At 43.1% G+C, this 27,087-nt stretch overlaps 2 long non-coding RNA genes across 2 annotated transcripts; one reads left to right on the top strand and one right to left on the bottom strand.

Annotated features, from left to right (window-relative positions):
* The first annotated feature begins 673 nt into the window (after nt 1–673).
* LOC120374884 lies at nt 674–26,508 on the top strand. The gene is made up of 3 exons (XR_005586314.1): nt 674–731; nt 26,196–26,283; nt 26,437–26,508. It is a non-coding gene; the product is annotated as an uncharacterized LOC120374884 (long non-coding RNA).
* On the bottom strand, nt 22,931–24,939 carry LOC120374883. Its single transcript, XR_005586313.1, has 2 exons — nt 24,733–24,939; nt 22,931–22,971 (listed from the first exon to the last, which is right to left on the bottom strand). It is a non-coding gene; the product is annotated as an uncharacterized LOC120374883 (long non-coding RNA).
* Nucleotides 26,509–27,087: the final 579 nt, after the last annotated feature.

Genomic DNA, 27,087 nt, shown 5'->3' with positions numbered 1-27,087 from the left:
ACCTCTCATGCAGTTAGGAATGACTCTGGGTGAGCCAGGCTGACAGAATCTGGCAATCTGAGTTTGCTGCATCCCAGAGTGACACAGGATTGAAAGTGTTCTCTCTTCTTAGAGTCCAGAATAGTGCAAAGAGTGTAGTAAATGGTATTGCCACTAAAGAAGGAGATCTCTGAAATGTGGAAGTCTGGATTCTCCAGTTCACTTTCCACATATAAACCAGCCAGTGATTGCCTCAGTAGACTTCTCCCTGTGTAGGGACAATCTTACACAGGGAGACTAGCCCCCACCTGCCCAGTCCCTCATTTAGTGGAGGGGGGGTGTTTTGGTGATGTGGTAGAGCTGAGTTCCACTATAGCCACTGGTACTCTTTCCAGGCAAAGTTAGAATAGGCCACTTGGCAATCTAATTTCCTGCAGAGCCAGGCAGCCAAAGGTAAGAGAACTGTAATTGCCATTTGTGATGGGTTGGACTAGATGCAGAGGCCCCCTGCTGGAGACCCTTTGGACCTGTCTCACCCCACTCCAGAAGAGAGAAGAGGAAAAGTCCTTCAGGCAGCCTAGAGTGGCTGCAGGGGAACAGCCAATCAGAGGGACTGCTGGATCGACCAATCAGGGGCCAGAAGGCCCCTATAAAAGGAAGTTGCAGTGGTAGAGCAGTCAGTTGCTGCCTGGAGCTTGAAGATGGAGTACAGGGTGCCTGGCTGGCTGGAAGAGCAACAGGACCATGGACAGGTCAGTGTGGGTAGACTGAGCCCAAAACTCAGCAAGACCAGGAGAGGGTACCGTGATGGGACCTGCTGGTTTGGTTGAAGGACCCCAACTGAGGGTGCCGAGAAGGGCCCCTGTTAAAGAAGGCAGTTCCTCCAGGAGGGAAGCCTTGGTGATATGGCCCCATATCAGGACTCTGAGAAAGAACTAGAGACTGCATACCCCAGAACTGGAGCTTGAAGATGGAGGACAGGTGCCTGGCTGGCTGGAAGAGCAAAGGACCACCAAAACTCAGCAAGACCAGGAGAGGGTACCGTGATGGGACCTGCTGGTTTGGTTGAAGGACCCCAACTGAGGGTGCCGAGAAGGGCCCCTGTTAAAGAAGGCAGTTCCTCCAGGAGGGAAGCCTTGGTGATATGGCCCCATATCAGGACTCTGAGAAAGAACTAGAGACTGCATACCCCAGAAGGGGGAACAGTGTCTGTGACTCAATCAGAGGGCTGACTTACTGAAGACCTGCCAAAAGAACCATTGGCTGGGGGCAGGGAAGGCACTTGTGAGAGGTGGGTGATACCCCATGCCAACCAAGAACTAAGGAAAGCTTACACCCATCGGGAAAGGGGACACCTGTGAGTGGTGGGTGCTACCCTGTTCACAAATGATGGATTTCAGGCATGTATCAGCCAAAAGGGGGCAATCATGAGAGGCAGATGCTGATGTCATTACACAAGTCTATTGCATTGGAGGGACACTTGGATGTAGTGGAGAATAGGGGCATCTGTGCCTGTTTTACAAACCAAGGAATTTTAAGCTCCCTTTGGAGAGAGACAATAAAAAAGATCTAAAAATAGCTGAGTGAAGTGGTTAAGAAATGGCCAGGATGTTCCTGTGGTGTTTGGAAAACTGTGCTAACATTACAAGCTATCACTTTGGGTTTTAAGGGATTTCCTTTCCTGCCCTTACAGGCTAGGGGCTCTGAGGGAAGGTGGGTCCTTAGAAGTCAGGCTGCAAATGATCCAGTCTGGAGAAGGTGGTGTGTGTTTTGCTGCTCTGCCTTAGGAAACAGCTTGCTATCTATGTATGTATTTGGTTGTTGTGTGTTAAGAGTTCTTAGAAATAAAGTAGTGTTACCGTACAGCCTATCAGGAAGAAAATACATGTATTATATTTCTGGAACCAGCAGAGAAGGACATACACTGCTGTAGGGGGAGCTAATGGACACACAGGGGTGTTGTGCTCACTTTATTGTTCTGAGTGCAAAACTGAAACTAACATGAAAGTGAGGCTTTGCCCTGGGGAGGGGAGTGTACTTAAACCCATAAAGAGTACATTCCTCCACCCTCCCCTAAAACACTTTCCAAACACACATAAATTATTGTTTACCTGGCTCACAATAAACACTATATAACCAAACTAAGAGTTGTGAGTGGACTACCATAGCTGCTTAAATTGCCAGGGATTATTCTGCCCTGGAAATGTAGTTTACTAGCTAAACAATTTATAAATTCAGGCACACACCTGGTTTTCACATTCTCTTGGGGTCCCAGGGTGATGGTGGTGTGGCAGTGTCCTGACCAACAGGAACAGTCGGTGGTAAGGAACCAGTTCAATCTGGTATGGAACCAGCTGGATCTGGTACCAAAGTTTCTTCCACCAAGTCATCAGAATTAAGAGTTGCAATAGAAGGAGGTTCAAACAAAATCTTACTGGAACCTTGCTGGACTCCGGTACTAATCGAGGCTGTAACTAGTCCATCTGTCACTTCCATAAAATGTCAAGCTATTGAAGGACCACCACTGAAACAGATCCTGTGCATTGTACAACTCCTTCAGGTACCCATTAAACTGCAGAACCATAGTTGTGAGTCCAGCCATAACTAAACTAAACATAAGTCTAAACTAAATATAGCCTGAGTGTTATATTTAGACTCAAAGAGGCAGATCCTCAGCTGGTGTTGATTGATGTAAGTGGACATATGTCAATGGGGCTATGCTGACTTACACCAGCTAGAGATCTGGCCCTATGGGCTCAACTCACTATCGTTACTCCACTTTGACACTGGTATGACTCCATTTAAATCAATAGGTCCGGGTAGTTGGGCCATTAAATAGCTATTCAGGGTGTCCTTTAATGTGAGAGAGACAGTTGACGGGGTACAACTCTGATCTGAATAATAGTAATTAATCATTGTGTTTATGCTTCCATTTGACCTTTGGTTGCAGACTGTAAATGTGTTGATGATGATGACTTTGCTGCTGTGACACTGGGAAAGTTTCCATCACTATTAATGTTTCCTGTGAGTCACAATTGGTGCTGTACAATCACAGGGTAACTGGGAGGACAGGAAAGGTCAGGCGCTTCAGTGACCTTTTCATTGGAAATTTTTCATGAAAGCAACTGTTAACAAGTTCAGTTGTCTTTTAATAACCTTTACAGTTCAGTGTACGTCCGTCTACTGGGCACTTGTATGGACTCAGTCTGTGAGCCTTGACAAAGCCGTTCAGTGCAAAACTACATCTCCAGCATGTGATTGTGGGACCCTGAAAGTGGTACTCCGGCTTGCTCAAAACAGGAGCATGCCAGCTTTGGGGAGGGGCCTGTTTTTGATCATCCTTCCTCTGAGGGTGATGGAACTTCAGTGATTCTGTTGGATTCTGAGGGAGGACACACAACCCTAATGGTAGATCTGGGCAGGAACTGGATTTTCCATTTCACAGGAAATTCCATAATTTTAGAATTTGTTTCCTTTGTGGAATAGAAAAGAAAAATCTAAAATTTCCCATGAAATGAAATTCTGAAAACATTTGTTTTGACTCAAGCAAATCTTTCATGCTAATTTTGACTTTATTAAACTTTTACAAAATGTATATAGAAACACCAAATGATTTCATTTCAAAATGAAAAAAAATTGAAACATTCCATTCCAAAAATGTTGAAATGCAATGCTTTGGCATTATTGACATGCTTCATTTGTTGGGTTTTTTTTTTCAAAATGAATTTTTGTCAGAATTGACATCTTATGAAACGTTTTGATTTCAACAAAAACTGCGTTTTTGGTAGAAAAACATTTCAACAGAAATTTCAAAGCAGTTCTAATTGATGGCATGTGCCAACCATATGTTAACTGAGTTTGCAATCTGGGTGTATTCTTAGACTGGGCAATGCTACAGCTTTGTCTAGTCTGGCTTTTGGCCATCGTTTTCTAACTAGAAGGTTGTTACCACTTCTCTACTATGTGGACCAGGCTTCTGTTAGCCATGCTTTTGTCACCTCACAATTAGACTAGTGCAATGTTGTGTCTTTATGCGACTCCAGTGTAAATCAGCCTATAGACTAGAGCTATGCCAAATGTGCAACTCCTTTGCTTCTATCTCACCAGGAACATGTGACACCAGTGCTCTGGGATTTGCACTGACTCCCTAGTGGCTTCAGGATGGATTTTTAGCATGTTGGTTTTGACCTATGATGCCCTAAATGGCTCAGAACCACCATGTTTGATAGACTGCTGCCCTCCCTTTGATATAGGCCTGAAGCTCCCATCAGAGGAGGTGCTCAACCTGGAGCTCCTTCGGTTCAAGGGAAAGGGAGTTGCTGGCAGGATGAGGGGCTGTTGGCTTTGGCATTCACATCTCTCTTAGTTCAAAATACCCTGAATCTGTTGTCCCTGCTATGCTGTCTGTCTAGGCTTGTTTTCAGGGGAGGAAGATCTTGGTAAGAGTGAGTATTTGTAGACTAGCTGGTGCATTTAGGTTTCCCTCTCTAGCTTGTTCTTCTCTGATCTGGGTCAGGAGAAGCTATTGCATGTGTAACTGCACTCTTAACATGGTGAGGGGAAGGATGGTCCAGTCGTTCAATACTAGCTTGGGACTTGTAAGAGCTGGATTCAATTCCCTCCTTCACCACAGGCTTCTTGTGTGACCTTGGGCAAGCTTCTGTCTGTGCAGGAAACAAAATCCCACTCTCCCTTCAATTGTGCACAGTCTCCATCCATCAAGTAGTGTCAAGCCATGTTGTCCCCTGCCTGATATAAATCATAAAGGACCAATAAATATGTTGTCTCTTTGCCTTAAATCCTCCAATGAAACGCCTTCCAGTGTTCTGTAGTAGGTATCACGCCTGCGAGAGGTCCACCGGAGCCGCAGGACCGGCGACCGGCAGAGCGCCCCCTGCAACATACTGCCGTGCTTGGGGCGGTGAAATGTCTAGAGCCGCCCCTGGGCTACATACGGGCCCAGAGGAAGGAAGCCAGGAAGGAGACAGAGTCGAAGGAGAGTGGTAGCTCTTCCCTCCTAGGTGCAGAAGACCTTAAGGCTGCAACCCCAACCTGTGAATGGAGAGAAGGTGGTGGGAGCACACATTGTAAATAAACTGCACTGGTGATTGCCGAACCCTAGAGTCTCTGAGTGGTTTGTGAATGCAGTAGAGGCAGGAACAAAGGGGACCCTGCTACACCCTGTTACAATTAGGTACAGCAATGCTTAAGCAAACAGACAACTCTGCAAAAGCTTGGAACTGCAGTTTCTGTCACTAGTTTCTAGTCTAGTTACATAGCATTATAGCAGTACCTAAAATCTAGGCAGAAGCAAATTTCCTTTACCAAGAAGGGGGCTTGCCTGAAAATGCTGCTTTCAGGTTGGACGGTAAGAAATTAAATATCTTCCTACCAAGAATGTAAAAAGTCCAAACATGAAAATGCACAAAAATGAGAGCACTGCTTTCAGCCAGATTACCATACTGTTTCGCAGGTCTTCTCCTGGGAGCGTTCTGCTCTGAATTGTTGGCAGGGTATCATATTCCCCACATGTGCAGTCTTACTTGCTTTGTTCTTTGACACATTTCACCGTTCCCAGTGAAAAAAAGTCCCAAGGCAATGTCTCTGCTGACATAGTTTGGAGGGACTGCATTAATTAAGTGCACTTTGCTCTTTCGGGGTCTCCAGCATGCATGGAAGTTTTCCTTTCGTGAAAAACTTAGAACATTTGGGATAATCAGTATTCACGGGTCTTTAATCAGCTACAGCAGCCAATTAATTACTGGGGAAAATCACGGCTGGTGCAGCAGCCTAGCTATTAAATGAAAGCTGTTCCTCTCATTTATTCCATGAACATGGCACAGATTTCTTCTTCTATTCTCTCCTGCTAGCCAGAGCCCTAATTTGAAATTCTAGAGACAGCATTGTGCAAAGATGGGGCACTGGACTGGGAATCAAGAAACCTGAGTGCTGTTCTTGGATCTGCCAGTGACTGATGGAGAGAACTGCATTTCTCCACATAATTTTGAGTGGTTGGGTGCCTAACATGAGACACGGAAGGCAGGCCCGATTTTCAGAGATGTTCTGCATCTGTGACTGAAGTGGACTGGAGCTGTGGGTGCTCAACACCTGTGAAATAGAGACCCTAAGAGTGTTTTGTTGGGCAACGAAAAATGGAGACACTCGGAATTACTGTGAAAATATAGTCCTTACACTCTCTGTTTGTTAGCCAAAGTTGTATCATAGGGCCATCAACTCTGGGCCCAGGCAGACACACCTGCAAAGACTGCCTAAGCTGGAGGCAGGGCTTTCAAAGGGGAGCAGAGCAGTCACTACCCAGGACTCATTGCCTGTGACCTAACAATACAGACCAGGCAAACCCACAAGGGAGAAACAGGGGACGAAGCGGGTGCGTCAGACTATGTTGGAGTGGTTTAGTCTGGGAAGCTGTGACGATGCGGTTCTGGCGGGACCTAACTGAGAGTGCCAATTCAGGACTAATTGCTTAAACAGGGCAGTTACAGCCCTAGGCTGGGGTTTTTCCACCTCTAAGGCAAACCAAACCAGCCAGACAAAGAGGACTTTGGTTTCACCCCACTGGCTAACCACAAGTCACACGAGCAGTTTCCTTTAGACACTCCAGTTTTTCAGTATCACCACCAGTGCCACTTGTCCTGGGGATGAATGGTTATGAAAACCAACACCCCAATAAAAGAAAACGGTTCTCTTGATCCTAAAGAATCAAGCCCCAGACCCAGGTCAATATACACATCAGATCTTACCCACAAATCACACTGTTGCCAATTCTTTAGAATCTAAAGGTTTATTCATAAAAGGAAAAAGATAGAGATGAGAGCTAGAATTGGTTAAATGGAATCAATTACATCCAGTAATGGCAAAGTTCTTAGTTCAGGCTTGTAGCAGTGATGGAGTAAACTGCAGGTTCAAATCAAGTCTCTGGAGTACATCCCCCCACTGGGATGGGTCATCAGTCCTTTGTTCAGAGCTTCAGTTTGTAGCAAAGTCCCTCCAGAGGTAAGAAGCAGGATTGACGACAAGATGCAGATGGGGCATCAGCCTTTTATAGGCTTTTCCAGGTGTAAGAACACCTCTCTGTTCTTACTGTGGAAAATTACGGCAAAATGGAGTCTGCAGTCACATGGGCAAGTCCCTGCATACTTTGCTGAGTTACAAGACCTATCTGCCTCCTCTCAATGGGTCAATTGTGTAGCTGATGGTCCTTAATGGGCCATCAAGCAGGCTAGGCAGAGCTAACACCAACTTGTCTGGGATGTCTCCCAGAAGCACAGCACAAATTTGAAATACAGACAGTATAGAGCCAATACTCATAACTTCAACTACAAAATGATACATGCATATAGACAGCATAATCATAACCAGCAACCCATATTCTGGTCTTAGACACCTTATATGACCCCCTTTACATAAGATTTGCTGCCACTACAGGACCTTGGTTGCAACCATATTCTATATGGTCCCAGAATATATCAATAACGTCACAGAAGCTCCAGGAGATAGGAAGTAGTCTGGGGCGGTGGGAGAGGAGTGCAGCATCCTAGCTCCTGGCATTGGGTGCAGCTGCCCACCATTGGGCCCTGGACTGGAGCCCAGTGGAGAGTGTAGGCTTGGGGTCCCCTATCCACTTTGAGAGGGCAATATAAGAGCCTTCACCTGCTGAGAGGCCAGCTGAAAAAGACTGACTGACTATTACAGAGCCAAGACCCCAAGCTAAAGGGGAGGGCTGGAAACCACTGGGGCCGAAGGATGAGATCTTGCTTTAACAGGGAGCTGTCCTGCCAACCACCACGTGAGCACTAGCTAGCACGGTCAGTGGTGGTGTGCCTTCTACAGACCCCCATTACGTAATATTTGAGCACCTCACTATCTTTAACACATTTATCTTCACAATACTCCTCTGTGATAGGAAAGTGCTACTACCCCTGTTTTACAGATGGGGAAATCAAAGGCTAAGTGTCACGCAAAGTCTGCAGCATGGTAGGATTTGAATTCAGGTCTCCACAACCTAGATTAGGGGCCTGACCGCTGCACTGTTCTTCCTTGGCCTTTGCTCACTTGTAAAATGATGGGACTGATGCTAACTTACTCTGAGCCCCACAGCTGAGAAGTACTATATAAGTGCTAAGAAGCATGATGAATTTGTCCATGTTATTAACGCTGGTTGGAAAAGGCAGAAACAATCATGGATTTCCCCCTAATTCCCCACCCCGTCCTTCAAAATCCGTAATGTTGTCAAAAGTCAAAACATTGTGACAAATTCAAATTATTGCTGTTGGTGTACTCTCTACACATTGGGAGGGAATAGTTCTGTTGCTGACCAAATATTATAGGCCATATTGGGACCAGTAAGCAGCGGTCCAATACCATCTTAATAAATAGTGACCCTTCTAGAGTTCTCTGGCCTGAATGAGGAACCAACTTGCTAATGAAAACTCTTTCACGTGGGGGCTGGGTTCTATCTTCCAGGTCTAGAACTGAACTCAAACTCAACTGTTTTGGTGATTGCAAAATTTTTGGATCACTTTTTTTTTTTCCATTTTCCTTTGCATTTAAGGGCTCCATTCAGAATGAGAACGGGAAGTGCTGACTAGAGCTGATTGGAATTTTGCCCCCAAGAATCACCTTCCCCCACCCAACCAAAATGAAACATTTAAATAAAAATGAGTTTGCTTGTTTCTTAAATGTTGGCCAGCTTTAATATTGAAATACCACAGCATAGCACACCTTCCCCTCCCCCCCCCACTTTTTTTTGGTAGACTCAGGAAGCTTAAATAATTCATACAAATTATCACAGAGATAAACAGAGTCAGCAGGATAAAACTAGATTCTTTATTGAAACCAACTAATGAAAAAATAACTACATCTTTTCCTTTTGTCTTGAATCCTGACAGCCTCCCTCTAGTGTTCTCAGAATTAAGCCTAATAATATCTACTCTGTTCAGTTAGCATAAGATACAATTCTTAGGCGAACTGAAAATGAATTTCAAGCCATGAGTCATCAAATTACTAGTTCCTAGAATCTCGGAGCTAAATTTTCAGGATAGTTTGCCTTTTGGACAGATGCAATTAGTACCTACAAAATTGTACTTATATTTTAGGGACCTGCTGTTATGATATGTTTACTTACATTATTGTATTCAGCCTCTTGAAATCTGTGGGTGCTGTGTGCAATGTAAGACTGGGTGTAGTCCCTGGAAATCAAAAGAGACAAAGCTGAAACACAAATTGTGTGAAATCCTCTTTGTTAGTCTGTAGTTGCAGCTGTTGTCTTTATTAAAGATTTCTTATTTTAATAAGGACTGTGATTCCATATAGATTCTAGGACTGGAAGGGACCTCAAGAGGTCATCAAGTCCAGTCCCCTGCCCTCATGGCAGGACCAAATACTGTCTAGACCATCCCTGATAGACATTTCTCTAACCTGCTCTTAAATATCTCCAGAGATGGAGATTCCTATATCAACTGCTGCAACAGATTTTGGGTGCAATGTTAGTAACCGAATGTACAACTACCTTATCTACATGTGCAAATCAGGTAGTTAGATAATTTCTGATACCATGAGTACAATTTTCAGGTGCAAATTCTGCTGGTTTAAAGGGACCAAGCTGAAAAGTTTGGACCTTAACACTTTTCTAAGAGGAAGGATTGTTATGGGAACTTTGCTCTATTGCTTGCAGCTCCTCTAAAAGAGCCAAGAGAATCTCCTGTGATACACATTTTTCACCTAGAAGCTCAATATGTAAAGGGCGAAGTAGCAGAGATGACAGGCTAGATGTTCCAAGATGTGCTTTTTTGTTGCTGAAAAGCACGAGAAGTGTTAGGTGACACACTTTAAGGTCAACGTGTAATATCTCTTCCATGCTGTTCTAAGAAGTCAGATTAGTCTTTTCAGCAGTAACCTTTCCCACAATGAATATGTTTGCTTTCCTGTCATTAAAATTCACCTGCTCTATTTGTGATTCTGACAGCTTGTAGGATTAAATTTTCCATATATCGATTTGGATGTGCTCCCTTTTGTCATGTTTTGATCAAAAGACGAATAGTTTCCTTATGCTGAGATAATATACAGTAGACATATAACCTTTAGGAAAGTTCTTTTTGAGAACTCCTTTTCTGAGTGGCCACATTCTCTCCTACACCTCGTTTAGATATAATACAATGGTGTCGTCTCTAAGATAAGGACAATGGTTTGGTGGATTGGAGGAAGGACTATTTTCACCATCTTGCAGCAGCTAACAATCTACTAATGTACCTACTGAAGTACTTTGAGGCACGAGATAAAACAAAGCTCTTTCAACAGTAAAGAGTAAGTGTAACCCAACAATGCTATTAACGGTATGCCTCCTATGTGGATTCAGTATTGGAGCTGGAAGCTATTAAATAAGAATTAGCACATTCTCAATTGTTATAATTTACAATGATAGTACTATATAGTGAATAGAATTTTTCATCCCAAAGAATTTTGTTACAATATCAAATTCATTTTGAGAGAGAGACAGACACGTGTATCAAATTTACTTTTTGAAATACTCCAGTTAGACAATTTAAAAAATCTTCTTTCAGGAATGTCAACAGGATGCATGGCATATATTTATGACATATACTGGACAGCCAATTGCATGACACTAAATTATGTATTTTTAAAAATGTAAAATATTAGAAAAGTGCAGCATGGCTTCAACTTCTCTGACTTGAATGTTCAAATTAATCAACAATTTGTATTTAATTCATCCTTTAAGGAAAAAGAAACCTTAAAACTATTTAATAACAGCTAGTTTCTACATAGCAATTCTCATCTGTAGATCTCTAACCACTTTACAAAGGAGCTAAAGATCATTAACTCCTTTTTGCATATGGGAAATTGAGGCACAGTGGTGTGCCCACGTTAAACTAGCAGGCTAGTGCTAGAGCCAGAGATAGAACCAGATATTCTGATTAACAGGCTAAAGTGCCATCCACTAGGCCAATTGCCTCCCTTCCAGGAATTCTGCTTTTAGCCCTAAATTCTGTATTTGCAGAGTTTGACTTCTGCGGGTCATAAACTCTACATAGGCAAAGATTAAAAGTTAAAATAAGAACAGTTTCTGTGGCAGATTTTCTTTTTCAGATATCTACTGAACATAAGAACGGCCATACTAGTTCAGACCGGTCCATCTAGCCCAGTATCCTGTCTTCTGGCAGTGGCCCATTCAGATAGAATGAACAGAGCAGGAAATCATCTATTGATCCATCCCCTGACATCCACACCCAGCTTCTGGCAGTCAGACACCCAGAGCATGGGGTTGCATCCCTGATCATATTGGCTAATTGCCATTGATGGACCTATCCTCCATGAACTTATCTGATTCTTGTTTGAGCCTCGTTCATAGTTTTTGACCTTCACAACAACTCCTGGCAATGAGTTCCACAGGTTGACTGTGCTTTGCATAAATAAGTACTTCCTTTTGTTTGTTTCAAGTCTGTTTCTGTATCATTTATGGACTACTTTTTTTATACTAATGTCTATATGTATATATTTACAAACTGTATCCACTAAAGAATAATAGATAAAGTTTCAGAAATTTGAGCATGAACTTGTGGGAAAGGAGGGTAAGATAACTAGTCAGCTGCTATAGTACATAATTCTCTTCAGTCATCACTGAAATGTAGCTAGTTCAAAGGCGGACAGCAGTAGCAATTCTATTTCTATTTAACAGCCACAGGAGAGTTTAGGAAAGGAATGTGGGAAGAATAGTCTATCCCAATGAAACTGTGAGGAGAAATTTTAGATAAACAGAATTTAGCAATACATTGACTATCCTACCTCTATGAATGGAACTGGCAGTTCACTGTTCAAGCACGTTTCATTGGCATAACATAACCCGCTTATGGACGTCAAAGTGTTTCCAATTTTCAGGGGAGTCTAGCATTTGTTGAGCTTTCCCAGAGTGTTCATTAATCTCATTGTGAGGTAAATGTCAGCTCCAAACTAAAGGTGACCTAAATGTCGCACCACCCTGTGAGCATTAAAATAAAGAGTGTTATGTGCATTCTACTCATTAATTCCAGATTTCCCATGCACAGCAAGAGGTAAATCTCTCTTCCAACAGGAAGCCTTCCACAAAATACTCTCTTTCTTCCCATACACAATGGGAAAAAACATATGCTACACGCTGACCTGTTTGCCATGGTTGAATGCCTGATTTTTCTCAAGCCACAGTATGCCACGGCAGCCTTATGTGTTACAAAAGTTTGGTTGCTTAGCCAGATCATTGAAACCTTTTGGCTCCTAATCCCTCATGCCCCAAATGCAAGACTTTTCCTCCTTTTCACCCAATTGTCCTAGGCTTTCCACTCCTATTTATCTCATGCTGTCCTCTGAGAGAAGTCTTCTGCCTCCTCTGAGGTTCTTTGGGAATGTCTGGCTCATTCCCTTACCCAACTTCTCCATACATGGCCAGCTTGTCTTCTCTTCTAGGAGGAATCAAAAGACCCGCTTCCCTTAGAGGCCCCATGATTCCTAATTCTAGGAAACAAGCAAGGGAATTTATGGGACTCCCCACTCTGCATTGAGACAAAAAACACTGGTGGTTCCTGTTGCTGATTCATACTGGCTTTCTAAAACACGACTGGGGAGAGGTCTCCAGAAAATCCCACATTCTGGCTGCCTATACCTAGTCTTGCAGATGCAGGAGTGAGCTACCCACAGGGGAAAACAGGCATGGGACATTCTAAGAGCATTGGAAGTGAGAGAAGGCCAGATATGGAGGGATGCAGCTGGCACAGAAAGAATACTGTCCTCGCTGGTTTTGAGCTCACTGAACTTTGGTGACCAACAGACCTGCAATTTCTCTTGGTTTACCCCTCCTAGCATCAGTGACCTTGGGTAGCCCTTTACTTCATATTTCAGCCCTTCATGCTAAGAGTGCAAGATCTTTTTAATGATGGGAATTTCCCAATTAATAAAACAGTCTCTTCTTTCTTATATTTTAATGCAAGTAGATTATTCCACCCTTGATTTTGGCAACCATTAGCTACAGATTCAGTGATTCTCTAAGGCTTTTTAGTCTTGATGAGAGGGATGCTGAGCTGGGAACTTATCAAGGGAATTTTCCTGTTGCAATTTTGCATGTATCATTACTGACCATCTCTGCTTTTAGAGGGAGCACTGATAGGCAGCCACAGATTAGTATAAATAACGTTCTTAATAGCTGACTTAAACCTTCAAGATCACTGAGCGTTTTCAAACGAAAAGCTACAGAGGTAGTTTAATATTTGCTATATTTAAGAACGTTGATGTTGCACTACCAATTTTTTAACCTAGCAACAAAGAACTGTGGTGAATTCTAACCTTCCCAATTTAACCTTAATATAATCCATTTGTTTTATTTTCTATTAAATGCATTTTAATTTTTGTTATGATAGGTTAGCATTTTGCTGTTGCTAAAACAATCTGTTTGATACTTTTAAGTTAGCAATTAAAAATTTAAAACTCTGGTCTCCTCCAGCATTTTGGGAAGCTGGGAGTGGAGGCATGATGGAGGGGGGGAGAGAACTTGCTTCTCCCCAGTAAAACAGACTTTGTGATGATGGGAAAATTGTTGCATTAACTATTTATTGTTTAACACCAGTATAGCCCTGTTAATTCCAGGGACTCCATTCAAGCTAATCAGTCTTCTCAAGATAGTACAGAAAACACTGAGTACACTAGGAAGCCCATTAGAAGGACAAATTTAGAGGGGTGTGTGTGTGTGTGTGTGTGTTTGGCTTGTTGGTTCACCTGTGGACATTATGGAAGAACCGAATCTTAAGGAGGGGCCTAAGAAGAGCTTTCAAACCCCATGCTTTATTATATAAAATGATCCCGCAACTAGACTCAGAAAGAAATTAAGCACAGACTATAATGTTACTTAATTATATTCATTTTTGAATGAGTCACGCATTCCTCTGAAACATCCCGTGCTGGCTGGTGTTGCACAGGATATCAGACTCCATTTCCCAGAAGGCAGCTCACCTGTTCCTATCAAGCCATGGCATAAGGACTCTTACCCAAAGGGAACTTACGCTCAGGATTGCAATGCCTAACGTTTCGGCACCCTGCCACCCAGTGGAATGGACAGCCCTGAGTTAAGTGCCGAGCGTCCTACAGAAGGCATGGAGAGAGTTTGGTGCCTAAGAAAGGGATTCAGAGAAGCCAGCACCTGAGCAGGGAGCCACCTAAGAAAGTCGATAGGAAACTTCAAGGAGAGAGGCGGGGACAAGGAAGTGAGGGGCCTAAGACATAAAAAATTCAATGGTTGCAGTTTTGATAAACTGTTGCAATGTCACGCACCAGCCAATTTGCAGGCCTGATGGCTCCATTTAAAGTATCACCTTTGGGGATTTCTGGGCAGTGTGACAAATGTGCTATGGCTGCTTGGAAGGAAGATGAGGGCAGAAAACACTCTGCCTTGCATCTCCAAACCTTTCAGACAAGCAGTAAAGGAATCTTTTCTTATCCCCAGGCCTAAACTCTTGTTTCACAAGTGATTTTAGTGGGGGCGATGGCATCATATTGAATAGTTCTCTGTTGAGGGCAGTGTAGCATTATTTGGCAGAAACCAAAGTCACAACAAACAGTTGCTTTGCATGTGGGGGACAGTGAGTCAGGGGTTCTGGTCTGTGTCACTGTTCTATGTGTTCCCTTTCTGTGCCTGATACACACAGGGTAGGAGTTTGCTACAGATGCCACAGAGAGAGGAATTAGGGCCAGGTTTTTAAAAGGTATTTAGGCACCTAATGTCCTCTGAATTCCATGGCCTTTAGACAGCTGTATGGGCTTATGCTCTTAACTCTGGAAGTCTTGGGGTCAATCCCAGATGGTGGCTAAAATGTCTGTCGTTATACATACATATTCCTTAATAGCTGACTTGTGATCTAATTGGCTTGGTACATTGGGCAGACTAGACCTCCCTGGGTTTCTCTTTGGATCAGCTCGGTCATGTTTGCACATGATACGCAGCATATCCCCATTAAAATGTACAAATTCAAAGGACATCGCCAAGTGACAAAGTACTGATTTGCTGATGAAACGGCAATCAACTGGTTTTCTTAGCTGAACTGAGTGCCGTAGAATGTGTCATGTGTGTCTGCAACAGGGAAGTCAGTTGGTCTTTGGAACTGGGTGAGCAGAGGCACACCCTTCTCCCTCCCTTGATGTGAACCCTGTTAAAGGGCCATCTCTATATAATAGCAATTTGAGACATCATTCTCCAAGTGTTAGGTGCTGGGTAGCCAGGGCAACACCAAGCAATTAGCAAGTGGCTAGAGCAGCTGGAGAGGAACACTCACCATTAATTAACTAGCTCATCATTAACTACATGGCCTTCCAGCAAAGATCATATGCAGTACCTGTCTCTTGCCCGGTGAAGTCTCCTGCCTCCCATTGACAACCTGAACTTGCAGGGGGTTGACTATGACTTCTTCCTATGTCCTAAGTCTGCGGAAATCAATGGTATGTTTCAAAATTTTAAGACAAAAATATCCTAACAACGTTGGGTTACTAGGACCAGATCCTTCTCAGCTGGTGTAAATTGACAGTGTGATAAATGAAGTGGAGATAGCTCCCGTTTATGGACACCCAGCCAGACAGTTAGCTATAAAATCCCTCTTGGTAGCTGTTCTCTACTTGCTTTACCTGTAAAGGGTTAACAAGCCCACAGATAAAGGGGAAAAAAAGTGGGCATCTGACCAAAAGAGCCAATGAGAAGGCTAGAACTTTTTAAAATGGAGAAGGAAACTTTCCCTTTGTCTGTTTTCCAGGGAAGGAGACATGGAGCCGCAATGCTACATAAGGCTTGAACCAGATATGAAAATCATCAGATCATACCTAGAATTACTTATTTGAAACCCCCAAAATATGTAAGTAAATTAGGAATGTTTAGCTAGACACAATCAGGTCTATTTCTTTATTTTGGCTTGTGGATCTCCTCTGTGCTAACCCCAGATGCTTTTGTTTGCTTGTCACCTTTAAGCTGAACCCCCAAGAAAGCTAATTTGGGTGCTTAATTTTTGTAATTTTTTCTTTTAAGATCTAGCAAAAAGCCTAAGTTCCAGATGTGTTTTTTTTGTTTTTAATAAAATTCACCTTTTTTTTGAGAACAGGATTGGATTTTTGGTGTCCTAAGAGGTTTGTGCAAATTTCCTTTGTTTTCTTTCTCAACTCTTCCCCGGGGGGCGGGTGTGTGTGTGTGTGTGTGTGTGTGTGTGTGAAAGGGCTTGAGGTTACCCCACAAGGAGGAATTCCCAAGTGCGCCTTCCTGGGTTCAAAGGGGGCTTTTTTTCATTTGGGTGGTGGCAGCTTTACCAAGCCAAGGTCAGAGAGAAGCTGTAACCTTGGGAGTTTAATACAAGCCTGGAGTGGCCAGTATTCATTTTTTAAATCCTTGCAGGCCCCCACTTCCTGCACTCGAGGTGTCAGAGTGGGGATTCAGCCTTGATGCCAGTGGAATCATTGTTGTGTTGGGGTCAATGAAGCCATGCCATTTTATACCAGTTGAGAATCTGGCTATATCGGGCTTCATTCTTTGATTATAATTTTACAAGTCACAAATGGTCCATCTTACAAAAGACATGGAAGGGAGAAACAGAAAGTGAACTTCCATTAGGCGCACCAGGTCCATAATGAAATAGTAGGGAAGAATTCCTCAGTTAAAGTAAATCCAGTGATGTAGTGATTCAGGAGGTAACACGTGAATCTGAGCCCATATTAAACCACAGAATAGTGAAAAAAATTAGAGATGGAAAAGAGGACTGCTACCTGTCTCTTTGACAGTGCACAGACTTCTCCAGTGTAGTTTTAAATATCTCCAAAAACTAGGCTTTTTATCACTGCCCTTGGGATATTATTCCACATGCTGCTTCAACTGAGCATGCACTGCTGAGCACCTGAAAATCCTAATAATTTCAATGAAAGCTATAGGTGCTGAACACGCTCAGGTCTTGATTGCACACAACGAGGTTCTGGTTGGCCAGTTGGGGCTTCTTCTGTACGCCATCTCTCAGTGGTGCACATCTGGAAGCTCATCACAGGAGAAACAGGAAAATCCGTGTGTACATAATGGGTTGAGTGAGAGAATTAATTGGGAATGAAGACATCATGGCATGGCAAGTCAAGGTAAAAATATAATTAGGCAGATTCCCCCAAAAATTGAACTACTAACAAAAGACAAAATAAAAATTGCTGTTAGTTTTTATAAGTACATCAGAAGCAGGAAGCATACCAAACAATTAATGGAGCCACTGGATGATCAAAGTGCTGAAAGAGCAGTCAAGGAAGACAAGATCATTGTAGAGAAGCTAAATGAATTCTTTGCACTGAGTCTTCACTGCAGAGAATGTGAGGGAGATTCCGACACCTGAGCTAGTCTTTTTAGGTGACAAATCTGAGGAACTCTCCCAGATTAAGTTGTCAAGAGAAGATGTTTTTGAACAAATTGATAAATTAAACAGTAATAAGTCACCAGGACCATATGGTATTCACCCAAGGGTTCTGAAGGAACTCAACTATGAAATTGCAGAACTACTAACTGTGGTATGCAAATCAGCCTCAGGAACTCATTGCCAGGGTATGTTCTGAAGTCAAAAGTATAACCGAGTTCAAAAAAGTATGAGATCTATCCCCCATGATATTCTCTATCAATGGCTATTAGCCAAGATGATCAGGGACACAACCCCATGCTTTGCGTGTCCCTAAACCTCTGATTGCCAGAAGCTGAGACTGGGACACTAGATGGAGAGGGCTGCGAGTTAATACAGAGAATTCTTTCCCAGGTGTCTGGCTTCTGGGTCTTGACCTTGAGCACATGGGCAACTGATCTCCATATCTGGGGTTTGGAAGGAATTTTCCCCCAGGGTCAGATTGTTAGAAACCCTCGGGGAGGGGGTTCACCTGCATCTGCAGTATGGGGCATGGGTCACTTGCAAGTTTAAACTAGTGTAAACGGTGGGTTCTCTGTAACTTGAAGACTTTAAATCATGATTGAGCACTTCAGTAACTCAGGCAAAGGTTAGAGGGTCTATTATAGGAGAGGGTGGCTGAGGTTCTGTGGTAATATGCAGGAGTTCAGATTAGATGATCACAGTGGTCAGGGGGAGCAATAGCTCAGTGGTTTGAGCATTGGACTACTAAGCCCAGAGTTGTGAGTTCAATCCTTAAGGAGGCCACTTAGGGATCTAGGCAAAAATCTGTCTGGGGATTGGTTCTGCTTTGAGCAGGGGGTTGGACTAGATGACCTCCTGAGATCCCTTCCAACCCCAATATTCTATGGTCCCTTCTGACCTTAAAGTTTGTGAGATAGGGGGTGCCCTGTTCTGTTCATTCTTTCTGAATACTGGGCCAGTATAACCATTTCTATGTGAAGTGATTTTTTTTTTGAAGTGCTGAGCATCTGTACCTCTCACTGATTCCAACTGGAATTCTGGGAACATGTGAAAATCAGGTCCTAGTTACTGCCCTTCCCATGTGTAACTTGTTACCATCCTACCCTGCTCCTCCTCTTCTCTTCGCCTCCCCCAGCACTGGCTTCAGGTAGGGTTGCCAGGTGTCTGGTTTTCTACCAGAAAGTCCAGTCAAAAAGGGGACCTGGCAGTATCTGGCCAGATGTACTGATGGGACACCAAAGTCTGGTTATCACAGGTGGGAGGCAGGGAGGTGCCAGGTCATCAACCTGCGCCAGCTTCTGGTCAGCCAGGGCCGCCTTCTACCTGCATCTCATGGGCAGGTGGCAAGCTCCACATCCGGCTGCAGCTCCCGTCCCAGACCTGGAACAGAGAGAGCCCAGCTGGGATGGGAGGGAGGTGGAAAGGATCAAGCAATGAGGAAGGTGGAGAAGAGCAAGCAGGGGCAGGGTCTCAAGGGAAGAAGTTAGAGCAGGGGTGGGGCCTTGTGGAAGAAGCAGAGCATGGGGGTTCAGTTTACCAAAATTAGGAATTTGGCAACCCTAGCTTCAGGTATTCCCTTAAACTCAGTTTTGCCAACCCCAAGCATTCAAAACTCTTGAGTTAGGCCCCCCCAAATCATGAGACTGGCTTAAAAATAATGAAGGTTTTTTAATTAACAAACTTAGGTTTTATTTGCATTTTTCAGCCTTTATAGTGCCCTTGTGTCACATGTTCAACTATTTTTGCAACTGCATGGGTTTACCTTGGTGGTTAAATGAAAGCAGACAATGTCCAGGAGCTGGGGCCTTCTGAAAACCCAGCCGGTACTGTAAGACACGTGATTTAAAATTGTAAAAGTTGGCACTGCTATAAACTCACTGTCTTAACTAATGAACTAGTTTAAATCGGCTCCCAATTCAGCTCCTTACATTTCAGTTAAAAGTGGCCTGGCTGCTTCTCAAGCAGTAACTAGCTGGGGAAATGGTGGCTTCCTTTTGAAATCCAGTTGCAGAAGCAGCATTGCTAATATTCAAATCTAGGACACCGACTATATTTACTCCAACAATATGCTGTTTTAAATAACATTTTTTGCACATTCCCATCCAAATCCAGCTGAACTAGAAAGTACAGTCAATGCAAAAATGAATGAATAGTAATAATAGCTGTGCTCCATGTAGCTATGATCTTGTTTCTAGGCACTGCCCCTTTAAATGAAAAGAGCATACTCGTCTCACACTTATGCTACACAAATGTAACTCCATTGATTTCAGTGAAGCGAAACATGATTTATACCTGGGTAAGCAATATCAGAATCAGGCCCCTGAAGTCTGGCTGCCAGAGGGAAGAGATTCAAGAATGATCTAACAGAGAGAGACACAGTTGGCACATATGCTGTCTCTCATGGAGACATTATATTCACTCTTTCTCGTTCTTCTTTAACTTAAAAGATAAGGCATCACTGTTTCATTAGAATAAGTAACACAAGCAGGCAGAGTTGAAAGAAACAGCTTTATTAAACAAACTGTAAGGCCAGTGATATATTCTGAGCTGCATGTGATATATTCTAGGAGCAGGTTCTTAGGTTGACATCCCCAAGCCTTCACTTCCACACAAATGTGTCTCCCATGCAATCACCCCTTTCTACTCATCATATTAAAATCAAAACTGTGAGAGCATTTTTTTTTCACTTCACATATGGATAAAATGATGATAAATGTTAGCGATTAATAATAATACAAAATTAACTGGCCATTTTTAAATTGCCTCAAAGGTTCACATCTGAATTTTGAACAAAGCTTCAAGTCAGTTGTTCTTCAACTGGCTTATTCGTCTGTAATGTTCTCCAATCCAAAATTGTTGGTCTCTGAATGGTGACTATATTCTTGCCAGCAATTTAAAGAAGTATGGATCGGGTGAATGGACGATAAGGTATATAGAGCGCTGGTTAGATCATCAGGCTCAGTGGGTAGTGATCAACAGCTTGATGTCTAGTTGGCAGCCGGTATCAAGCGGAGTGCCCCAGGGGTTGACCCTGGGGCCAGTTCTGTTCAACATCTTCATGAATGATCTGGAGGATGGCATGGATTGCACCCTCAGCAAGTTTGCAGATGACACTAAACTCGGGGGAGAGATAGATATGCTGGAGGATAGGGATAGGGTCCAGAGTGACCTAGACAAATTGGACGATTGGCCAAATGAAATCTGATGAGGTTCAACAAGGACAAGTGCAGAGTCCTGCACTTAGGAGGGAAGAATCCCATGCACTGCTACAGGCTGGGGACCAACTGGTTAAGTGGCCGTTCTGCAGAAAAGGACCTGGGGATTACGGTGGATGAGAAACTGGATATGAGTCAATGGTGTGGCCTTGCTTCCAAGAAGGCTAATGGCATATTGGGCTGCATTAGTAGGAGCATTGCCAGCAGATCGAGGGAAGTGATTATTCCCCTCTATTCAGCACTGGTGAGGCCACATCTGAAGTGTTGCATCCAGTTTGAGACTCCCCATCCCCAGAAAGGATGTGGACAAATTGGAGAGAGTCCAGCAGAGGGCAACAAAAATTATTTGGGGGCTGGGTCACATGGCTTATGAGGAGAGGCTGAGGGAACTGGGCTTGTTTAGTCTGCAGAAGAGCAGAGTGATGGGGGATTTGATAGCAGTCTTCAACTACCTGAAGGGAGGTTCCAAAGAGGATGGAGCTCGGCTGTTCTCAGTGGTGACAGATGACAGAACAAGGAGTAATGGTCTCAAGTAGCAGTGCGGGAGATCTAGGCTGGATATTAGGAAAACACTATTTCACTAGGAGGATGGTGAAGCACTGGAATGGGTTACCTAGGTAAGTGGTGCAATCTCCTTCTTTAGAGGTTTTTAAGGTCAGGCTTGACAAAGCCCTGGCTGGGATGATTTAATTGGGGATATTCCTGCTTTTGAGCAAGGGGTTGGACTAGATGACCTCCTGAGGTCTCTTCCAACCATAATCTTCTATGATTCTGTGACTGCATTTCTGAATGTACATACAATGATCTTGAATTGTAATTCATTCTTCTCAGGAACATCCAGGAAAAATATGAACAATTCTAGTTAAACATAAATGAGTGAAGAAAAATAAGCAAGAAAAAAACAATAATAAAAGCACAACGCAGGGCAGGAGGCCATTTCAAGCCAGTAAGTGGGAAAAGCCCAGGCGAACGATACATTTTGATTTTGATTATTACATTGTTAACTATCTTGAAATCCACAAAGAAAAGAGAGAGAATTCGGCACAGGGCTGGTTTAAGGAGAATAGGAAAGCAATGGTTTTAGAGTAGCTGCTGATTTTAATATATATTTATATTCCTTTTGGGTGCTGCTCTCTTTAGGTACATAACAAGTATTGTCTCACAAGTTGTGCAAGTGAGTCAGAAACCCAGAGCATAGGACCATGGGAATAAGAAAATTACTGTGATTCTAAACAAGACTAGCTGCCCAAACACAAAACAGTCTTTCATAAACCATCAATCCTTTTCTTCCGCATTCAAAAGGAAGGCTTCTGTCTCCTCCATAATGTGCCTTCTTAATGGGAATGGCACTGCTACACCTACTGGTAGAGGTCTTTCATAGGCAGGAGAGCTTCCAACTGTCAGCTAAGCCATCGGGAGTCAATAGCTACAGCTTGACATCATGGCTGCTGATTCACTTGACATTTTATACAAAAAAGTAAAAAATAGAAAAAATATTCAGAAACAGCACTGGAGTTCTGCCTGGAGTTTCATGTTGAAATGATGTGAAAGCAGGTTTCCATCTGAAACCCAGTATGGCTTTAGCTTGGCCCAGGCTTGGCTTGTGTTTGCAGTGCTGTTATTAACTCTTGCAATTTTATTATAAATCTTGAATGTTTGGTGGTTTTTCTTTGTCTACTATAGTCATGGGATTTCTCACCTTTCTCATGAGAATTTCACCTTTTATTTTAAAAATCTTGCTCCATAATTTCAGGGAAAAATCAGAAAAAGCCAAGTACATCCTAAAAATTCAGAAACCAGAAGGTAAATATTCTACACAGGGTTCAGAGATGGGCATGGGTAGGTCCTTCTCCCATACAACCACTGTGCTCTAAGTTAGTGCCTGGAAGGAAGCGTTTTTGGAATGCACACTATGCCTGTGTTTGTCTGTCTACACTACAGAGCCTATGTCAACACAGTTATGTTGGCATAGGTAGGGCATTGTAGCCACTCAGTGTAAACACAGCCTACGTTGACAGAAGGAGATTTTCTTCCAGTGTAGAAACATCCCCTTCCTGAATGACTTTAGCTATGCCAAAGGAGGCATCTTTCTGTCAACAAAGCTGAGTCTATACTGGGTTTTTTGTTTGCATACCAAGTGTGGTTTTTTTCAGACCCCTGACCAACACAGTTATGCTGGTATAAATTTTAAGTGCAGACCAAGCCTCCTTGTATAGACGTACCAATACAGTGCAACCCGGCATCTCTGAAGGCTTTGTACACAGACACAATGCCTCCTCCTATCCTTACTGAGACACTACAGCAGCACCATTCCCCTTCCACCATCAGTGCTTCATTTATCCTCGGTGTCATAATTAAGCCTGTAAATTACAAGACAAAATATTAATAGTAAAAATAAAGGTCGTGTAGACAATATCCGACTAATATATACCAGTAATTAGTGATACTTATATGCAGTTATTCAAAATAAGTAGACATCCAAGTTATCCCACTACTTAATAAAATACCCTAAACTTTACTGCAGATGTAATGCCCTAAATCTTTTTAAAAGATGGACACACTGATATCAATCACTTAAGCCCTTAATAATTAGCACAAGGGGAAATTCAATTTGGCGTACATGCAATGTCAGTAAAGTCCATGGGAACTGAATCCTGTTATACCAATTACATTTGATCTTGGAGAGCCCGATCCAGAGATGGTGTAAACTGGTGTAGTTCCATAGACTTGAATGAGGTCAATAGATAATTAGCAGTTTTGAGGCAGGTCACTATAATGACAAGTGTTTATGTGAGAATCTAGTAGACCATGTATTTTATTAAAGGCTAATGCTTTGCTTATTATGGGTGACTTTCTCCTCAGGGTAAAAGGTTGCTGTATGGTTGCTGGAGTATTGCATCCAGTTTTTGGGCCCCCCAGTACAGAAAGGATGTGGACACATTGGAGAGAGTCCAGTGGAGGGCAACAAAAATGATCAGGGGGCTGGGGCACATGACTTACGAGGAGAGGCTGAGGGAACTGGGCTTGTTTAGTCTGCAGAAAAGAAGAGTGTGTGTGTGTGGGGGGGGATTTGATAGCAGCCTTCAACTACCTGAAGGTGGGGTTCCAAAGGGAATGGATCTAGGCTGTTCTCAGTGGTGGTAGATGACAGAACAAGGAGCAATGGTCTCAAGTTGCAGTGGGGGAGGTCTTTCACTAGGAGGGTGGTGACACACTGGAATGGGATACCTAGGAAGATAGTAGAATCTCCATCCTTTGAGGTTTTTAAGACCTGGCTTGACAAAACCCTGGCTGGGATGATTTAATTGGGGTTAGTCCTGCTTTGAGCAGGGGGTGGGACTAGATGATCTCCTGAGGTCTCTTCCAACGCTAATCTTCTATGATTCTATGCTGTCTGTATTACTTAAATCTCATTCAAAGGTCAATTTCAAGTGGATGATGTTTATGCTGAGCGCTAAGCTGTTTCTGGCCAAGTCAGTGTTTGGATGGAAGATCTTCAAGGCAAATCGAGATTGCTACAAGAACGGGTGTTGATAACTCAATGGAAAGTGTTTTTTTTTTTCACTCTCGTATTATTAATTATATTACAGTAGCACCTAGTGCCCACACTGAGGATCAGTACCTCATTGTGCATGATGCTGTACGCACACACAGCAGGAGATTTCTTGTCGACAGAGCTTACAGTCAATAGTCTAAATAGACAAGACAGACAAAGGGTGGGAGTGGAAACAGAAGTACCAGAGAAATAAACAATCTGCCCCAAGTCACATATCATAGAATCATAGAATCTCAGGGTTGGAAGGGACCTCAGGAGGTCATCTAGTCCAAGAACTCTGGGCATGTCAGGAAGAGAACCTGTGTCTCCTCAGGGTCCCTTTCCAGGGCCTTATCTACAGGAGCAGGCTCCCTTTCTGCTTTGGAGTGGTATTGAACCAGTGCCCCAGGGCAACGTTAAGGGAAATGTATTGTTGCACATGGTCTGGATCGCAGCTGGGCAAGCCCCCAGTGAGGGGGCTCAGAGTGTGGCAGCTCATGACCTTTTTGACAGGTGAGACATAAATCACAAACTTGTCTTTTCCACCCACATGCAGTGTATAATTTAATAGCTAATTAAAGCTTACCTTATTTATAGTGAAGAAGCAGCAGGTGGACCCAGGAGATGGAGTCGCTACCAAAGCACCACTGTTACCCAGGCTGGCATGGGGACAGAACACAAGGCAGGCCTGTGGTTTGGTGGTGGATCCTCATGCACACACACGGGGCCAGGTCCTTGGGGGAGAGTGTAAGGGAGGCACAGGGCACAGCCTCCATCCCTGTCCCCTGCAAGCCCCCTGCAGCCTGGGCTTAACTGTTACAATCCCCCTGTGACCTCACCAAGCAGTGGTTACCACAGCAATGCTCTCCTGGGCATGGTAAATTGCCATGGTGACACGGCAGCTTCTTGAGGCACTATTAGCTATACTGAGATTTGAGCTTCACGCAGCATTACATTCTTCGACCTTTCTGGCGTTGCATGTCGTGGCTGGAGACAGCAAGTTGTGACCTTGAAATCAAGTCACTATTTGTCCCGAAATCTCTATGTATTTATCCATTAAGTTAAAACAAAAGAGAGAATGTGTTTTGCAGCTTTTGAGAATTTTTGGTTAGGCTTTGCCTCACTTGCCTGGGCTGACGAGCCACCTGTGGCTAGGAGCCAGCATTCCTGGATTCTGCTCCTAACTTCCATAGATTCATTGAGCCCACACAGGTCAGTTGCAAATTCTCCAAGATACAGATGATTCATCTGTAAAATGGGTTTACAGACTGTCCTAAGCATAAGGGGAGGCATGGAAGTAAATGCAAAGATGGTTGTGGAATCAGCTGACAAATGGGGCCTGTGGCTGACATTGGGGTGATGAGAGCATGAGCAGATAAGGAGCAGAAGAAATGTGAGGGCCCTTGAAGATAATGACAAGCAGGTTGAACTTGATGTGGTGATGCAGGGCACTCAGCGGAGATGTTCACAGAGGGAGGTGTCTAATGATCCACTATTAGCGCAGCTAAGGGTTGTTTGTTTGTTTGTTTTTTTACATGTGAGTTGTTGCTTGACAATGTCCCATTAACAGAACTGACTGGAATTTTTCAACATTTTTTTTTGCACTTTTTTGTGCTTTTTAAATAAAATGGAAATGATTTTTTTGCTTAAAATTTCATTTTCCATCCATTTTTTTTCATATTTATGACAAAATGCAAAACCAAAAAGGTTTTGTTTGTTTTTCTCCATTTCTCCCCCTTTTTTTCCTGGCAAAATGGAAAAAAAATGAACACAGGGAAGGAAGGTGAAAACCCAGATCTTGAAAATTGATGATCTTCATAAAGCATGTTGCATAAACAAAAAAAAATTCTTTTTTGAACTCTGCAGAATGAAGATTAATTCAATTTTTTTGAAATTTTTCATGAAAGCTCGTTACCATGGTTCCAGGTACTAAGCTAGATCTCAGAAGGATCTAGCTGAGAAATGTAAATGTATAATAAAACCCAACAGCATGAAGTTAAAAATCAGATTAGAAACAGGGCATTTTTTTGTTTTTTGTTTTTTTAACAGTGAGGATAATTCATTGGAATTAACTATCCAAAGACGAGGTAGATTCTCCATCTGCTGATGTTTTCAGATCAAGACTGGATGCCTAGAGGTAACTGAGTGAAATTCTATGGCCTGTGTTATGCAGGATGTTATACTGAATGATCACAATGATCCCTTCTGGCCTTAAAAACCTATTAATCTATGACCATTTCTGCTCATCAAGAGTCAGTATTTTTGTTTGTCTTCCTTTTTTCTTTCACAGCTGAAATAACAAGGAGAATGCACATCATATTTAGGCTACTGTGACAAAGTGACATGGAACCTTTCCTAACAGGTGACATTTTCTAACCCTTCAGTCATTTCTGTTACTCTCCTCTGGATTCTCTTCAATTTGCCCACATCTTTCTTAAACTTTAGCCCCCAAAAGTGGACACAACACTCCAGCTGAGACCCACCAGTGCCGAGTAGAGTGGAACCGTTACCTCCCAGGTCTTTATACGACACTTCTGTAATACATCCCAAAATGACATTTGCCTCTTTCACAGCAGCAGAACACCGTTGACTCACATGGAGTGGAGCAATGCTAGATTATAACAGCTGAGGCTCTGGCCTTGAGACTTTATATTCTCTTTTACTGTTGGACTCCAAGGTCAGACATTCATTTGTGATTTGGCTCTTTTATGCAGCCTGAGTTGTGCAAATGAGGAACACTTGCCAAGATAAGGATGGAGGGCAATTTTCAACAAGAGTAAAGGTGGCAGAGACACCAGCTCATCTCATGTTATGTGTGTGCATGTGTGGGTGTCAGGAGTAGAATGAATCTCTGCACTGCTATGACAATTCACACAGGGTTTATGAACCCTGAAGGATCCTTCCTAACCAGCTGTCACAAATTAGAGCAGTTCCTAGGCTG

Source organism: Mauremys reevesii, linkage group 11, assembly GCF_016161935.1.
Source record: "Mauremys reevesii isolate NIE-2019 linkage group 11, ASM1616193v1, whole genome shotgun sequence".
Taxonomy (NCBI): Eukaryota; Metazoa; Chordata; order Testudines; family Geoemydidae; genus Mauremys; species Mauremys reevesii.
This window is presented reverse-complemented; position numbering and strand designations above follow the sequence as displayed.